General features: G+C 42.3%; 1 pseudogene; it reads left to right on the top strand.

The window, feature by feature from the left end:
• Nucleotides 1–1,020: 1,020 nt before the first annotated feature.
• On the top strand, nucleotides 1,021–1,337 carry LOC122736750 (annotated as a pseudogene).
• Nucleotides 1,338–19,149: the final 17,812 nt, after the last annotated feature.

The following is a 19,149-nucleotide window of genomic DNA, read 5'->3' as shown; positions in this document are numbered from 1 at the left end:
ACAGTCAATATTGTTAAATACCTACTATGTGCCAGGTACCTTGCTAAATGCAGGAGATATGGAGAGAGATGAAAGACAGTCCCTAACTCCAAGGAACTCAAAATCTGATGGGGAAAGCCAGGATATAAAATGATGTTAAAAAAAGATAGGAGTAGAGGGGCCAAGGAATAGTCAGGAGCAGGGGAGGGTAGTGGTTTGGAGGCATGATGAAAGTCCAGAGGAGAGCAGCAGAGCAGAAAATGATGAGATGGCTGCCCTTAGTGCCCCTCTTAAATAGAAGATCTAGAAAGATCTGTCCACCCTACACTCCCTCCAATCAGAGAGAGGAGGGGCCCCAGCAGTAAGGGGTATTGAGGAGGTGTGAGTTTGAGAGTTGATAAGATCTTATAGGCTGATGAAATTCTGGAGGGCATGATGTAAGCTTGCCAGAGGAGTGGAGCCAAGTGGGAAATGATGCATCTTTTCTCAAATGCCTGAAACATTAAGCCAAGAAGAGTAGGCATACTCTTTGTTCCTCACTGCTGCTTTCAGATCCTCTCCCCTGTGCCCCAAATCCACAACTTCTTCCTTGAGAATCACTCCATCTAGCTATACTGCCCTACATCCTGGTTGTCAGCTACTTGTTCCCATGTCATTTGTCCATCATTCTCAAGAAGTAACTCAATACCTATTTCATTGTCTTCCTCTTCACTTCAAGTCCTGCCATTATTACTTGGGGTCTCCAACTTTCATTCTGATGCCCACTCAGGCACCCTGATTCATTTGTCATCTCAACTTCTTCACTCTACCTCAGCCACACCTTGAGACAGTCTTACCTAAAATCACTTGTAATGCTACATTGATAATATATCCTGTAGGCACTGACAGGGAAATCAAGGTTACAGATACTGGAAAATTTGAATGCCTAAACTCCTCATCTTCCCTAAAGAGTTTTGATCTGGCCTTGAGGCTAGAGGTATTGGTCCAAGTAAAAAGCAGGCAGAGGCTCTTTTCCGGCAGTGAAGATCTCCCCGTGCCAACATGCCTCTCGTGAAAGATCTCCTGCACACCTCTCCCGAGGAGAAGCAGAAACACAAGAAGAAGCATCTGGTGCAGAGTCCCGAACTTGTATTTCGTGGATGTGAATTGCCCGGGGCTGCTATAAAATCACCACTGTCTTCAGCCATGCACAAACAGTGGTGCTCTGTGTCAGATGCTCCACTGTACTTTGTCAGCCTACAGGAGGAAAGACAAGACTTACAGAAGGATGCTCCTTCAGAAGGAAGCAGCACTAATGACTGAATCAAGATGAATGAGGAAGTGTAAAGAATAAAACAAATTTGGTAAAAAAAAAAAAAGCAGGCAGAGAGGAAGGATGACAACAAAGTGAGAAAGGGGAAAAGCAGAAGAGTGAGACTTTGTCAACTCAAGGGTTTGACAAATGCTGCAAAGGGGGGGAAAAATTAACCCTTCCATCTTTACAAGCTTTCATCTTAGAATTCTTCCCCCTTGCAGAGACAGAAACCTAGAAAAAAGCCATGTATATTAGTTTTTCTCCACTTCCTCATATTCCACCCACTTCGTAACTTTTCCAATCCAGTTATGGAACCTAGCACTCAACTGAAACTTCTTATCTTCCAAATCACCAGAGATCTCTCTAGGATCTTGCCTGTTCTTATTTCCCAACGTTCAGCCCTTCCTGCAACATATAACATTGTTGAGCACCTGAATACTCTCCCACCTTCCTTCCATTTTATCGGTTGTCCTTTAGATCTGAAATACCCTTCTACCTCCTTTCCATTTCTTAGAAATTCCAGCTCCCATCAAGGCTCTGTTCAAGTGCCAACTCCCATAAAGAACTCTTCATAACACTTCCAGTAGTTAGTGCCTCCTCCATCCATTAATATATATCATAACCAGTAAAAGTCACAGGGGAGCAGATTTGGGCTCAATAAAAGAAAAAATTTCTAGCAGTTTTCTCCCCAAACATCTCCCTCATTCCCCAAGGAAGCTCATCACCCTCCAATCATCATCCTTGGCATGCCATTTCATCAGTACTCTCTTTCCCTGGGAGCCATCTGAATAGGGGGAGGGGGAGCCTCTCAGAACCTCCTTTTAAGGAGGGCACCCAGTCATCTCTTCATGTCCCACCAGGCTGCACTCCTCTGGCTCCCCTGTCTGGCTTCTTTACCCTTTACCACCACTTTCAGCTTCCTTTTGGGGTGTTGTCCTTCCCTAATTAGATTGTAAAGTCCTTGAGGGAAGAGACTGTATTCCTTTTTCATAATTTTATCCTCAGTACAGAGCACAATACCTGACACATAGTAAATAAGGACTATGAGATTTGAATTAGATCTGTAAAAGTTGTTAGGTGGCACATATGCCAGTAGATGGCAGCATTCACTAACTTTTCCCTAAAATATACTCTCCCCAAAAATAAAAAATTAAAAAAAAAAAGAATTTTAAAAATTCTAGTTAAGAGTTTTATATGAGCTTTATTATATTCCATGGTTTCTTGGAGGGAAAAAATTTACTATGATGATTAAAATGAGTAAAAGTAACAATAACAATATTAGAGTGGCTCATGTTGAATAATTATTGGTCATCAAAAAAATGTGTTGAGCTAATAATGTCAAAGAAAAGAACACTAAACCAGAGGCAAATATTTTGCTATGCAATGCTAGTGACTATTCTTTAAATTGGTGATGAGATAAAGAAATAAATTTATTCCTTTCCTTAGAGAGGTGGGAACTATGAGCACAGAATGATAAACACAGAATGGGCAATGAATGCCCATGAAATGACACCCATGTCTAACAGTACACTTAGAAATGGTTTGCTTAACTGTTTTCTTTTGTTACAAAGGAAAGGTTCACATTTTGAGTGGAGGACAGACATTAATAGAAATTAATGTGGGGGCAGTTAGGTGGCACAGTGGATAAAGCACCAGCCTCAGGAGGACCTGAGTTCAAATCCAGCCTCAGACACTTGATACTTACTAGCTATGTGACCCTGGGCAAGTCACTTAACCCTCATTACCCCACAAAATCAAACAAAAAAAAGAAATTATTGTTATGTAAAAGCAAAAGGCAACAATAACATTTTAATTTTAAATCTAAAAGAGGAGAGAATATGTAAGATTTTTATGAAAGGGATGATAGGAACTAGTTAGTCTCCACAACCACTGAAGATACAAGAAAAAGTTGGTTTAAATTGCTGTACAAGGGATTTATGAAGGATAGAAATGACTGAACAACAACAAGAAGAAAAGATTTATGTAAGACATAAAAGAAATTAACAGAACTTTACTATATATTAAAAAGAATAACAAGTTATATATAACAGATCTGTAGTTTTGTGTGCAATCATCTTTTTATGTTATGGAAATGCTTGTTTTATTACATGAATTAAAAATAAAATAAATCAAATTTTTTAAAAAAAACATAAGGGGAAAAAAAGACAGTATGAACAGTTTTTGCAATGGGTTGCCTGCATCATCTCCTGAGGTTTTCAGAAATAGGATTGATTCTGCCATATTTATCACAGTCCCTGTGCAAAGGTAAGGAAATGGCATTTTCAATTCAATTTCACATATGGAACAATCTTAACTTGCTTTTTCTGACCTCTGTTTATATGAATGTGAAACCTTAACACTGTATACGCATTTTAACTGAATAAATAATACAGGCAAGACTAATCCTTTTAAAAACACACACCAGCTGCCCTGTTTATAGAAATTATTGTATGTACTCCATTCATGGCTTGTCTGACTCAGTGGCCCTTTTGGGAGTGTCAATTTATAATATACCTGGATATAATTGGCTTCTGTTTATATAACACCTTTCTTCCAACATGATGATATGAGTAAGCCTCATACCATCTCTGAGGTAGGCAAACACTATCCTGGTTTTATAGACTAGGCTACTGAAGGAAAAGTAGGTGAAAATGTATTGCCTAAAGTCATTGTAAATGTGAGTGAAAAACAGGGCATATTCCTGTTTAACCAGAATAGTTCGAGGAAAGAGGATGAACTAGATGACCTCTCAAACTATCTGCTAGTCCTTTAATTATTCTATGATCTCTAATTCTTAGGCCTGTCGGCCATCCCTTAGGTCAGACCTCCTTTCAGACTGTATTTACAGTTCAGATGAAAGAACTCTCTATATACACAGCTCCCCACTGACTATTTTTTCAGGAAGGACCAATCAATAAACACTCATTTTATTTTATCACTTTATCTAATTTATTTTACTTTTATTTAGAATTTATTTACTTACTTTCAAAGTACTAGGCACTGTGCTAGGGATAGGGGATATAGAAAGTTATAGCATCATCAAGGAGAGCTGGAAAGAATAATATAGATCATTTTACAGATGAGTTTCAAAGAAGCTCAGAGTGACTTAGCAGTAAATGCTAAAGCCAGGAATCAAAACCACAGGCCTTTATCTCCAAGTCTGCTACTCTTTCTCCTTTGCTACACTGCCCTAAGCAGCAACTTAGAATGAAAAAGGTTAAGGATGAAGATGGATTATGATAATAGTCCTTCCTTTTCTTATTTTGCAAATTGCTACAGTCATTGGCAGCATGGCAAAGTAGATAGTTGACTACTGGCCTTGGAGAGAGGAAGAGGCAGGTTCAATTCTGTTCCTGTTACACCAGCTGTAGGATGACAGACAAGTCACAGCCCCAGTTGCTTTAGGCCTCTTTCTCAGACTCTAGGTGAAAGAGAAGATGCTCTTGCAACTGTGAGAGGAATTTAGAACTGAGAATTCCGGAGACCACTGAAATCACAGGTAAAGTTCTTCCTTGTCCTCTTCTCCTGATGTCACCAGAGAAGATTGTAGTGCTGTAATAAATGGAATGATTTTTGCCTATAAGCATTCATGAGTAGAGTGACCTTGGGATCAAGGTCATTTTTATCCACTCTGGGCCTCAGTTTTCTCATCTGTAAAATGAGGAGTTGAACTAGATGACCTATGAACTGAGGTCCCTTTCAGTTCTATGTGTGTGATCCTGAGTGGTGACATGGGTCTTTCTGGTACAGGCTTCATTTGCACAGCTGCTTGGAGTGAAAATGGCACTGTTGTTTATAGATAAAAGGAAGAAAGTAACTAGATTCAAGAATGACATGCTCAGGCTAACTTAGAATAAGAAGGGGAAGTTATTTCACCCAAACATTCAAGGTCCAACTACTCTTGTGCAATGATACCCTCATGGAATTCAAGTAGAGTTCCACAGAGCTGCAGGTTCATAGACTCATAGAACCCTTGGCTTCTTTAGGATAGAGTCTGCAAAACTCAACTCGGAGTATATTCTTAGAATAACCATTCAATCAAGTGGAAGTTTTGAAAACTAGCCTAGACAAGAAGTAGCAATGACATGATGAATATGGCGAATACCATAGGGGAGTCTCACTTTTGAAGTAACACACCTTTGTAGTACAGTTTGATGCCTTTAAAATGCAAATGAAATTTAACCCTTTGGGTCTCAGCTCTGTGGGCATTGAGGAGCAGGTTTGTTGAGATAGCAGAGGAAAGAGGTAAGAAATTCAAACGAGAAAACAGGAAATTCATTCCTGGCCAGTTTTTTTTTTTGGGGGGAGGGGGCATACATCCAAACTGGTTCCTTACTTAGAGGTAAGATTAGTCAGTAGACTGTTTTATTTCTCCTTGAAGATTCTCCTCCTTCCCCCCTCCCCCATTTTCACCTCCATTCACTCATAAGGGAAAGAATGCTGCTTTGGGAATTAAAGAACCTCGTTTTAGACCCTGCCTCTGAAGTCTACTAACGGTGCAATCCTGGGCAAGTCTCAATCCCTCTGAACCTCATTTTCCTCATCTGTAAAATGTGGGGACGAGAAGTGGGTAATGAACTCCCTTCCGAGTTGGAAGGATCTATGATATTATGATTCCATCGTCACAATCAAAGAACGTTAGAGCCAGTAAGGACTTTAGAGGCCATCTACTCCAATTTTCAGCTTTACAATGAGGAAACTGAGGCATGAGTCATTGATGTGACTTGCCCTAGCTAGTTAGTGACAAACATAAGACAAGAATCTAGGTTTCCTGACTTCCAGTCCAATGTTCTCTCTACCCTGCTCTATTGCCTTTCTAATTATATTTCTGTTTGTATATATAATGTGTGAATAATATATATAGATGAGTTGTTAATATGATGACATATGATGAGTTATTCTTCTTGGGTATGATCTGTAAATGAACACATAATGGTTTTATTGTAAGCAAAGCTGACATATGGGCTAAGTGAACATTCTTTTAGCCTTAGCCTGGTATTTTTGTTCACAATTATATAAGGAACACATGGGGGCAGCAAATGTTTAGGGGAAAAAATCATTTCGGTCCTAACTTGTATAAGCTACTATGCAGGGGAAACTTTTGGGAAGGGATTTATTTATATTGATTTATTTTAGCTAAAGAAGCTGAATAATTCCTCTGCTTCAAACTGGAGCAGGTAATTTCAGAGAAAGTGTTAGTCACCATGATTCAACTTTGCTTCCAGAAGTACTAAGGCTAAGAGATCATTAAAAGCATTCTTTAAAAATAGGAAGCTTTTTCAGAAGGCTTCTATACTTGCAGCCATACCTCCTTGTTGTGTCACTGGGACTGGGAGAAGCATATGTAAATTCACAGGCCAGAATTCCAACAGAGGACCAATATTAGGTTGTAAACTCCTTGAGGGTATGAACTATTTGAGGGGGGGGGGCCAAGTAAGCATATTAGCAAAAAAAAAATTTGCCTTTCTTTATGCTTAGCACAGTTCCTACCACATAGTAAGTACTCACTAAATGATTTTGGGTTTGTTTTTTTTTTAGCATGAATTTAAAAAAAAAAAGCTCTTCTCTGGGAACCTGAAAAGTTTGATGTTCTAAATATATTTTCATTTCCTCTCTCTCTCTTTTCCTTTCTTTTTATGTTGGATCTTCAAGTATCAATTATTTGGGGGTATACAATGATAAATTCCCAGTCAAACAATGCAAGATCAATGCTCTGGGAGTTTCAATCAATTAATTGATAAACATTAGTGCCTTTTCAAGGAGTGTGCTTCACTATTATTCTTGAGTTGTGGGGAGCAAACATGGTTTGTGCCTTTTCTATATGAATATCTTGAAGCTCCAGCATCTTTATTGTCAATGTTAATAGGTGAGGTTAAACATAAGAATTCCTAATCATAAGAGGCAGCTGATCCAGGCAAGGGGGTACTGGACTTTGCCACTCCATAGCTGTGTGCATGTTACCAGGTCACTTCATCTCTTACCTGTAAAATGAGTTGGACTTGGTGATCTCTAAAATTCTTTGGAACTCAAACATTCTATTATTCTAATTCTCCCTTCTCCTGGTCATTTCCTGCTTCCCTAGTATCATCTGTTGATTGGGGGGGAGTGTTGAGGGAGGGGGCAAATACCTGTGGTCTCATAGTTTCATTCATATCCAAGATGAAACTATAGCAGAGATCCAAGGTGCTGAAATCCAACTCAGCTTTCCCATAGAACCACTACACTGGATAAAGGAGCTCTTTTTACATATCATATTCAGTCCAGAAACCGGTTAATGACAATAGAAAAGATGCACATAATTACAGGCATATATAGGCAATTACACATTAGTTCTAGAAGCTTGAAGTTTCCCATTACATTTTTTCTTTTAGCTTTTCATTCAAATTAATATTGTTCTGAATCCAAATAATAATTGAAAATTCAATGTAAGTATTTGCATGATTCAGACTATAATTAGGCAGCTAGGTGGCACAGTGAGTAGAGTGCAGGGCCTGAAGTCAGGACGCCTCATCTTTGTGAGTTCAAATCTGGCCTTAGATATTTCCTAGTTGTGTGACCTTGGGCAAGTTCCTTAATCCTGTTTGCCTTGGTTTCCTCATCTGTAAAATATACTGGAGAAGGAAGTGACAAGCCACTTTCTTTGCCAAGAAAACCCCAAATTGGGGTCACCACCACCAGTAAGTAGAATGAAGACCTTTTGGTTATTAATTCATGTACTTACACATTATATCATTCTGGTAGTATTTCTTCTATTCAAATAGATACCATTATAGTACAACTTCTTTGTAAGAAGCTGATTTTATTGAGAGATGGCCTGGTGCAGTGGAAAAATACCTAAAGCTGAAGTCAGAGGATTTAAATTCAAACTCCAACTGCTACTTACAACCTTGCTCACCTTGAACAGGTTATTTTACTTCTCTGATTCTCAGTTTCATCATCTATTCAACAAAAAGGGGTGGGTGGGGGAAAGGTGGAATGGACTACTTCTAAGGTCTTTTCTGACTCCACATCTATGTTTAGAAAAACCCCCTTGGCTCCTTCACACTCAGTAGTATGGGTATGCATAGAACTCTCTATGAATGTCTATGCTCCCTGGTGGGCCTCAATTATGTAATTTTAAGGGAAAGGGGAGCATGTAAAATTGAAAGAGCAAAGAATGGGAACCAAAAAAACTGCATTCTTGTCTCTGGTCTACCTCAAGGTGACCCTATAAAGGACTCATAAGCTTTTTTGGGTTTCAGTTCCTTTATTTGTAAAATAAGAGAGTTGCCTCTAAGATTCATTTTGTTTACAGTTCAGAAGTACTGTCCAACAGCTTGACCAGTGTATGCTTTATTAAAAGTTTATTGAGGGGGCAGCTAGGTAGCACAGTGGATAAAGCACTGGCCTTGAATTCAGGAGTGCCTGAGTTCAAATCCAGCCTCAGACACTTGACACTTACTAGCTGTGTGACCCTGGGCAAGTCACTTAACCCTCATTGCCCCGCCAAAAAAAAAAAAAAGTTTATTGAGGGACAGCTAGGTGGCTCAGTGGATTCAGTAGGACCTGAGTTCAAATCTGACCTCAGACACTTGACACTTACTAGCTGTGTGGCCCTGGGCAAGTAACTTGACCCTGATTGCACCAAAAAATAAAGTTTATTTAATAGAAAGATGGATGACTGCCCTCCCGTATTTACTAGTCAAAGTTATTTCAGGATAAAGGTTTAATAAGAGCATTGAATTTCCTTTCTTTGGTGGGTCATGACTTTATTTAATCTCCAACATTTAAGTTAGATTTCTCTTGCCTAATGCTAGTTGTGGGGGAAAATCAGATCTGCCAAGTTCCAGGCAATCCAATTGTTTAAAAAGATATTGCTGTACTTCATGTCTCTTTCCAATGGCAAAATTCAAGAATAAAACTTAAAATGGAAGTACCCAGGTTATTTGTAGAAATACTTAAATATAGTCAGACTGTTTCATTTGTATATGAATTTTTACATGTTCCATTTGCCTAAATGTTAAGAAATTGTTTTATTACAGCTGCAATGATGAAAGGAAATAATACATTTTAATTTAAATATTTTAAAAGCATTTCCTCTTTAATCATCTTATTGGAGTTCATTTCAGGCTTTAGGGGAAGAATATTTCTTTTTTTTTTTTTTTTAGTGTGGCAATTGGGGTTAAGTGACTTGCCCAGGGTCACACAGCTAGTAAGTGTTAAATGTCTGAGGCCGGATTTGAACTCAGGTACTCCTGACTCTAGGGCTGGTGCTCTATCCATTATGCCACCTAGCTGCCCCCAATTTTTTTTTTTTTAGGGGAAGAATATTTCTAAAGTAACTGGAAAGGAAAAGTAATGAACCACTACATCAAGGAAAGTAGTTGGAATGTACCTTTCAAATCTTTGTTCAACCAAGGCCCCTTGCTGCATTCTATTACTCTTGGAAGTCTCAGTTCAATGAAGACCAGTTTTGCTTAATCATAACTATGTTTCTTAGGCTAACTTTAGTCATTTAAATAGCACAACATGAGTGATTAGAGTAGGGTGCAGAGGTTGAACATAAATGACTCTGACTTTGCTTAGAGTTTCTATCTGTTTTTACTTGTCAAAAAAAAAAAAGGTCTTTTTAAAATTTCACTTAGTATCATCCTAAGAAAAGAAAACTCTCTATTAGGTGCTTCTAGACTTACCACTCCATGGCTGAAATGACCTACCAAGTAAAATTTAAAAGCATATGTGATGACATTTCAAAATAATGAATTTTGATTTTTGGAAGGGAGATGAAGTTGACAGTGTCAATAACAATTTTAACCTCTCATTAAATCTTTTTTTTTTCATTAGATCTTTTTGATGGGACAAATTTCAAATTGAACTTGCTCTGTATGACTAACCAAGGAACCAAACCTTGTCCTTCTAGCACCACATTCACTAAAGTAGTTAGATTCAATGATTCCTTCCACTGCAAAAAAGAAAGAAAGAAAGAAAGAAAGAAAGAAAGAAAGAAAGAAAGAAAGAAAGAAAGAAAGAAAGAAAGAAAAGAAAGAAAGAAAGAAAGAGTATTTAGGGGCAACTAGATGGCACAGTGGATAGAGCAAGGCCCTGGAGTCAGGAGGACCTGAGTTCAAATCTGCCTTCAGACACTTAATACTTACTAGCTGTGTGGCCCTGGGCAAGTCACTTAACCCCAATTGCCTCACCAAAAAAAAAAAGAGTATTTAAAAAGTAATTTTATTTTTAAAATTAGTTTTAATTTACTGGAGTATTTTATTTATATACGCCTTCATTTCTGAATATTTCCCTCCTTCTTCCCCTACATGGGCCATGAAAGAGAAGAAAGACAGAGACAGAGCACAATTAAACTAACCAACACATCCACTAAGTCTGACAGTATATGCCATATTCCATGTCCATAGTGCACTACCTCCACAGAGAAGGAAGGGAGAGACATTTAAAAGAAATCATTTAAAAAGAAACAATGTATAAGAACTAACTAGAATCTTATATCAGCTATTGCCGGGTCTTTGGCTTGAAATTCAGGATCATGGGCCTCTTTACGGGGAGGGGAGGGGGCGGGGAGGGGGGAGAATCTCATACAACCTTAAAATATTAAATATGATGCAATCTTTTCACCCTCCCGTGCGAGATCAGGAAGGCCCTGATTTAAGAAATTAGAGGTGATTAAAATAGGAAGCGTCTAATAGGTTTTGATAGCGATTGGGGTTTGCTCCTTCTAATCTTTTGGTCGCACAATAAAGCACCGGGGATCAGAGTTCAGACCTCAGCGTGTCCTATTTAGCACACCTCAGTAGCAGAGCTTTCATAAATTGGACAGCCTAACTTTGGGGAGGAGGGAGGGGGAGGAACAGGGTAATGCTAACCACTTCGCAAGTTAATGTCTTGCCATTTATTTTCTAAATTAAAGTCATTTTTTAGTTATGGGGATACAAGTCCCTTGGAAAACAGCACATCTCCTATTTCCTGTCTGCGCTATTACTCAATATTGTCCAAGATAATTGAAACTAAATGTTGCATTAACCAAATCCATCCCAGAGATCTTCAAGACTTTTGACAAGGAGAGAAAATGGAGCTAACTTTTAATTCTGAAGGTGAAGCGAGTTAAGTGGGCCAAACCCTGGATACAGGCGTTCTACCACTCAGCACATAAGCAGATTCGAGCAAATAGTTTGGAGGACTCAAGGAGAGATTACCATAGACAAGCCAGTCTCAGGGACTTTCTGTCTCCATCATCCTCTAAATCTCTGAATAGGATTGAACCAAAACAGCTCCCTACCAGGCTGCTCCATTCTCTTGGATGCCTTAGGCTGCCAAACTGAAGCCTCCGTACTTTTGAGCAAATTCAGGGAACTAGCAGCCTCAGGGCTTTCCCCGCGGTTGGGGATGGGGTGGGGTGGGGGGAAGGTGGAGGGAGGGAGGAGAGGGAGGGCGGGGCGCGGCACACTGCTGGACCCTGACTCTCACTTTACTAGCCAAACAGTCAAACACTCTAGTCAGGCTGGGTTCGACTGAATTCTAAGAGCTGGGTGTCTAAAATGGTTTTGGCAAACCAGGAGCAGGTCCTGTGGTCTCGGAGAGAAGGAGTGGGTGCTGATCGCCTCAAAGCCTACATCAAAAGGGAAACTCATTAAAAAAAAATAACCAAGAGTTTGATTTCCCAAGAAAGTCTCAACTTAAAATGAACATTTGCACAGTCATCATCAGGGCTACCAGTAGAGTCAGACGCCAGAGCAGACATTCTAATTTATAGAGTGTGGTTTCTCCCCGCAGCCCAGAGGCAAGCTTCCTCTCTTTCCAATCTGCGGGGATGCAACCATAGGGCTCTTATATAGCAAAGGTACATGAATCGGTGCGCATACATTTACATACATATGTAAGCCAAGAGTTTGTTCTGTGTATAATGGCGAGACTGCTAATGAGGAAGGCCAGTTAAACGGGAAAAGCATTCAAGGACCTCTTTTCAGAAAGGTCTTGCCTTTGGAAATAGGCGGAAGAGACTCACGGAGGATGGATGGGCAACTGGTCAGGAAACTGATAATCGCTCTACAGGGCGCTGTCTTGAGGCAAGGAGGATGGGGTTCCGGTCTAAGGTTTATGAACATTTTCTGCCAAACAAACAAACCCCAGGACCATAGTTCCCCCAAGTCTTTCCATATATTTTACGATTTAGTGTTTTCTTCACATTGGGAGTCAGCGCACAATCTCTCAGAACAAGTGGGCTCCAACCTGTTTATTTGTGTCTAAGATAGAGACTGAATCCTGCACACAAGCAGTGGCTGGGAGGTACTGGAGAAGAGAAGCCTCCTGACAGAGAAAGTAGGAGAGAAAACAGGATGGAAAGAAGAGAGGAGAGTTAGAGTGGGAGAGAAGGAAGGATATAGAGGTGGAGAGGGATTGAAGGAGGTAGAGATTATCGGAGGAGGAAAGGTCGAGAGAGAAGGAGGGAGGGCCGTAGATGCAGGAGGAGAGGTAGAGAAGGAAGGAAGGAAGGAAGGAAGGAAGGAAGGAAGGAAGGAAGGAAGGAAGGAAGGAAGGAAGGGAGGGAGGGAGGGAGGGAGGGAGGGAGGGAGGGAGGGAGGGAGGGAGGGAGGGAGGAAGGAAGGAAGGAAGGAAGGAAGGAAGGAAGGAAGGAAGGAAGGAAGGAAGGAAGGAAGGAAGGAAGGAAGGAAGGAAGGAGGGGAGTACTGCCGGAGGAGAAATAGAGAGGGAGGAGAGGAGGATACAGGAAGAGGAGAGATAGGGATGGAGAGCAAGGGGAGGATCGCAAAGGGGAATAGAAAAATGGAACTAGGAATTGGAATAATGTTACAACTGGTACAAGAATAAACATTAGGAAACTTAGTACAGCAAACAAGTAGTCTCACTGCCACAGTTACAGGGCATGGGGTTCTGTATGAGTAGTTCTAAATCAACCCCATACAGGCTGTTTAGGAAAGAAAAGGATCTGCGTAAGTAGGCATACCTGTCTTTTAACAGTAGTCATAGGACAAAGACAGTTCATTTTCTCAAATTTATTAGTGGGTTAGAACTTAGGGACATTTGGATCTTTGCTAGTAAGAAGAGGCCAGGATCGGCCTTCTCAGTTGGAGGAAGTCCCCTGGAGGAAAAGGATAAATCTGGCTCCGGCACCACATTTTCTCTCTTTTAAACTGGTAGGATCGCCACAGTGTGGCATATCACAAACTGTCTCCAAGTCCTTTGCTGTGCTGTCATTCCCATGGTCTTCAAGGTATCCAAAGCATTGCTCGCTTTCCTAACTTCATTTTCTTTTGCTTTCGAATTGGTTCAACGTTCCTTCCCCAGGAGAGCCTGTCACCTCGAAGATTGTATCCAGAAGCACAAGCAATGCACTCTGCACATGACTTACGTGCTTTAAATCAACCATATAGGGATTAGAAAGGATTGGATAATCTCCCCAAGGCCTCCAATAAATGTAAACAATAACTTAAGAATGAGCAATTGTGAGCCTTTTGTCAGTTGGTTTAGCTTGGACGAATAATATGCACCACTGTGTGAACTCATTATCCGAGGCAGCAGTGAAAAGAGCAGTGGGTCTGCGGAGTACTTGGGTTCGAATTCTGACACTTTCACCTACCGCCTAAATTACCTAGATAAAGCACTTATCCTCCCACTCAATTTGCTTATCTACAAAATGGGTGTACTGAAGAATAGGACTACCTGATGTCCAAGATACCTTCCAGGCTTTGAATTTATTAGATAGTAGAAGCATGGAGCAGTGGGAAGAAAGCTGCATTTGAAGTCTCATGACTGCGGTTGACTGCTACTTAAAACAACTGTGGTCTTGGACAAGTCATTTGATGCTCCCTGAGCCTCAATTTAATCTTCGGTAAAATGTTTGGACTAGATAACCTCTAAAGTCCTTCCCATCTCTAAATCTGTCAATATCTAAAGCTGGGACACGGAATTGGGCTCTCCTGCGCCTTGTTTCTGAACTTTTTCACCTGCAGTTACACTGTTAAAAGAAGTCCTTAATTTCAACTGAACATCAAAGCTCAGACCTCTTTCCCAGCTGCCCAGTGCTGAAACTACTTCGGATCTTTTATGTGTAGTCACTGCTAGCCTGTGGCTATAGGAATACGACTATAATCCTAGCCTTCAAAGGCTTATAAACAAGCTTCAGCTCAGGACGTTGTCCTTGGGGAATTACTCTAGCTGAAAAAACTACACAGCTGCCACAGAAATAGAAAAACTAGGAGGTCCTCGGGGCTTCGGAATTCTGTGTGCAAAGGAAAAAAATAAACCCCAGTAACTTTAATGAAAGCATTTTCTCTTTTTTTTTTTTCAAGAGAAAGGCAATGTTGTTTTGACCAAAGCAGGTAAACTCAGAGAAACCTAGTCGTTTCTGTCCTTAGTGCCTGGATTGCCCTCTGGATCTCTCTACCCAAGGTTCCCATCTCCCCTAATAGACTGGAAGGGAGAGGACTTGACTGAGATGTAACCGCCTCCCATATGACCTGCGACCAATAAGATGCCTTTAACTATTAGTTCCTAAAACTTCCCGCGACTGCACTCTTGAAAAGAGATGAGGCTATTGGTTTCCTACGGCAGGACAGTATGAAATAAAACTGATGTTATTAACAACTCCTTTCATATTTTTCCCTATAAAAGTACTAGGATTTGTTGGGGGTGGGGAGAGAAGAGAAAGAGCGCCCAAAGATCGTGAAACCATGGGGAAGGAAGTCAGCCTCTCTCTCCCCCTTAAAGTGCATGAGACTCGAAGGGAGGAAGCCTTTTTCAAGGAGACAGCTTTTACACCGCATGGGCGAGTAGCGGAGCGCAAACCGAGCTACGAGTTGTCTCTCCCTACTAGAGCCAGCTTGTCTTGGGTTGTCCCGGGACCTAACAGCAATGTGGAAAGTTTCAACTGCGGGTCTGTCGACAAAAATAGGAGCTTGGAACTCAATAATAGGGATTGTTCAAAAAAGGCGTTTCGTTGTTTATTTAAACTGAAGCAGAATCTGTAAGCCCCCTTGGGTACCCCACCCTCGGGCCCCCACTTCTCTTGAAACCAAACCGTTCTTATAACCGTCCTCATTTTCCCGGCCAGTCAAGAGTTTCCCGAGGCTCTAGCCCCAACACGCTTTGTCAAAGCGGATTATTGACTAGGAAAGTTGGGTGAGTTTCTCCACCCTTATCCCCCCCCCCCACCCCCCCGCCTCCGCTAACGTTTCCCTCCGGGCCAGATTACGTTATGACAGGGTGTGATAAGTGGTGATTTTGTTCTTCTTTTGATGGCACGATTGCTTTGTAAACAAAGGAGAAAACCAGTTCAGATCGTCGTTCTGCACCACTAACAGGCGGCCGCTCCAGCGGCTGAGCCGTGCACCTGTTGCAGGAGAAGGAACTGGGGATCGGGGAGCATTTAGGAGGGAGATGCCAAGAAATAATCTCACAGGAGCGATGCGTGTGTGTGTGTGTGTGTGTGTGTGTGTGTGTGTGTGTGTGTGTGTGTAGATGGGGAATAGCTAGTTCTAAATGCTTCCTGGTGTCTCTGGTAGCTGGGCCGTGACTTTTATTTCACAGCTTTATCCGCCCGCCCCCCCCCCCCCCGGGAACTCGCTAATCCTTTGCAAAGAGAGCAAGTACCAGTAATGCTTGTTGAAAGGAAGAACTGCTCTAGGAAGTGGAGCTGGCAGCGAAAGCGAGGGAAGGAAGGGACTGAGAAAAGGAGAAGGGGCGGAGAACTTCGGTGCAACCCCGAAAGTCCTCAATTACTTCCTCCAGCTGTTTCCTGGGGCACCCTCAAGAATTACTTGGGGTTTTTTTCTTCCCCAGGGGTTATCAGATACATCTGATCACTCCCGCTAATCAGATTGGAAAGTCGTGTGGAATTAACACCGCAGCGGAGTCGCTCTCTTTGAAACTCAGCAGGCTCTCTGAAAAGGCCGAAAGGCGGCCCCAAACTCCACTCTCTAACCCTTTAAAGAGTTTGACTTCTGCCTTGTTTGGCCCTAGGACCGATTTTCACCTCTGCTGCTCAAGGGAAAGAAAAACCTCTAGACTACTATGAATGATAGATAGTCTTTCCCAGAGGGAGTTAGATGGAACAGCTACTGAGAAGGAGTGAAGTGGAAACCAAGACTGGGGATAGGGAGAAAGCCTAAGTTCTCCCTTGCTTCCACATACTTGGACACATCTCCATTATATACACACCACAGTGCTACAATGGTTCCCTTAAATTAGAGGAGCACACAACAGAAAGTGGGACCTCTTTTATTTTAAAGACTTAGAGAACATTTCTCCCCAAAGAGCACAGAGATTTTTTTCCAGGCACGAAGTTTGAGTGGGTGTAGAATAGGAAGCATGGGGGTGAAAATGAGCTCCTTAGCATACCTAAAATTATTTCTGAAACTTCTTGAACTGTCCAAAAGAGGTGTGTTGGGGGGGGGATTCTTTTTGATATGTCTCAATGGTTTGGGAGTCAAAAAAAACCCAAACCATCCCAAAACACTGCCCTCAATGCAGCTGCAAATCAGGGGCATCTGTGAACATGGCCCAGGGATGAAGAGTTCAAGAGTTTTCTTGGCATTATATCTGCACCGCTTCCTCACCTCTCGCCCCCACGCAGTCTGTCCCCTCTGGCTTCGCAACTCTCCTGCTAGGGGGCGGCAAGTGCTAACTTCGCGACTTGGCCAATAATTAATATTCACCGCCGGGATAATTGCTGTAATTCGAGCCTCTCTATATAGAAGTAGAAGCCGAGAGGGTGAGTGCCAATGGATATAGAGTCCTTCGCACCTCTCGGGGCTAATTAGTCATTCACCGCCCCTCCTCCTCAGTAGCAACAAGTCCCTTTCCGGAGGGCGAACGCTTCAGCTCTGACCCGGAGCAGGTCTGGCCCTTGATGAGGAGGCGAAAGGTAAAGTTAGGGTAAAGGATGCCGCTGGCTTCATTTCCAGGGCTAAGGCTGGAGCTTGGCTGCTGTTGGAACCTTCCCCAGACTGCAGGAAATTCTGAGACAGAAGAGAAATCCAGAGTGCTCTGAGATGAGAAGGGAGAAGGGAAGAGCCCAGAGTCAACGGGTTAGCTCCCATCTGACAGCTCCCAGCTGACAGCTCTGGCCAGGCCCCTCCTGCAGTTTCAGCTAACTTTTCGCCAGCTCTAGTGGGGTTTTGGTTAGGCTGAACTTGAGCCCGAGAGAGACGGTTGGCAGCAAGCTCTGAGAGGAGAAGCAGGTGGGTGGCAAGTGAAGGATGGAAGGACAGGAAATAGGAAAGAAGTAGGCGATAGAATTTCCAGTATTGTCAGTAGCACGAAAAAAGTAATGCCTATTACTCCTCTTCCACCGAATGCTCAGTCCACAAGCAAATCGGGACATATCACAGCCCGGAGGGGGGAGGGGGGAGAGGGTGAATTTCAGTTGAGTTTTTCTTGAGGTAAAGTAGATCTCCACTCGTAAGCTCCGCCTCCCTTTGGGCGAGGTAGGCTGTAATTGGACCAAATTTGACAAGGCATGAAAGTGTGTCAGTGCTCCTTTCTGCTTCGACCACTCTCTTTTCTTCCTTCATCCTTACCGCCTTAGCCTCTTAGCCCACAGCCGCTGGTGCACAGTGGATAGAATTCTGGGCCTAGAGTCCCGAAGACTCCAGTTTAAATCCAGCCTAACACAATTATTTACTGCATGACCTGGGCAAGTCACTTACTCTTTCTATGCCTCCGTTTCCTCAACTGTAAAATGGGGATAATAATAGCACCTACCTCGCAGAGTTGTTGAAAGGATCAAATAAGATATATGTAAAAAGCACTTAGTACACTTCCTGGTACCTGGTAGGTTCTATATAAATGCTTATTCCCTTGATTTCCCCCTTACTTCCTCCCGAAACTACAGTGGGGATCAGGACACAAAGCTTTTGCCTCAGTCCAAATGGTATGGGCAAATTATACTCATACTCTCTGAGTCGAAGAACAGCGGCGTGGCCTTTGGGCCGGCCTTTTCAATCCGCTCTAATGCAAATCCATGCCGCTTTTACCCAGCTCCGCGCACGCCGGGACTTAGAGGCTTAGGGAACGAGAGAGCTGTAAAGACTCTGAGATCAAGAGAAGATAGGTATTTCCCCTACGCAGTTGTCTTCCCTCCCAGAGAAAGAGGTGGGGTCAAGTCACAACCCCTCCCAGACAATCTTTCATCCATTTCTGTCTCATCTCCAACTCCTTCACCCCTTCTCTCCCTCTTCCTCACATTCTTTCTCTTTTCCACACACTCTCTCTCCTCCCTCCCCCTTCCGCTCCCTCTCTCCCTCTCTCTTTCCCTTCCCCTCCGCCAAGTTGAGTCCTGAATTGGTCCAACTATTCCTAGGGGAACTTCTGGCTAGAGCTTGACTTGCTGCTCTCCACTATGGTGTGAAACCTCCCTATACCGGAGAATTTTGGGTGGGGAGCATTCTATTCACCCCCTTGTGCTCAGGACCGTAAAGTTTATTAATTTCTACCACCCTAGACCCCTCCCAATTTTCCACGCCCAGAACAGCCAGAGAAACTGGACAGTCTTATGTTAGAAACTCTATTTTAAGTGGTTTTTTTTTAAGCCAACACCACCAAAATACAAACTTGTTAAACTACTTAAAACACTCTCCTCCCCCAAACCTAAATACTGAGATTTTCTGAAAGGTTCGAAGGAATTTCTAAGAAACAAGGGGAAACGCCGCCTTGATGTAAGTCACCCAGCCTGAGGGCGATTAAAATGCCTGAGCTGCCTGGCGATGGGCTCCAAGTGACCCCCTAGGAAAAGGAACTTCAGGAAACCATCTAGAAAAGCTAGAGGAAGAGGGGTGTGTAATTTCAGTTTTGTGTCTCGGAAAGTGTTTCCTCCCCCACCGCAACCAGCACCCAGATGACCTTTCACACACATTTACCAGGCA

The sequence above is a fragment of the Dromiciops gliroides genome, chromosome 1 (assembly GCF_019393635.1).
Source record: "Dromiciops gliroides isolate mDroGli1 chromosome 1, mDroGli1.pri, whole genome shotgun sequence".
NCBI classification, from domain to species: Eukaryota; Metazoa; Chordata; class Mammalia; order Microbiotheria; family Microbiotheriidae; genus Dromiciops; species Dromiciops gliroides.
Note: the sequence above shows the minus strand (reverse complement) of the source record. Positions and strands in the feature narration are given on the sequence as shown.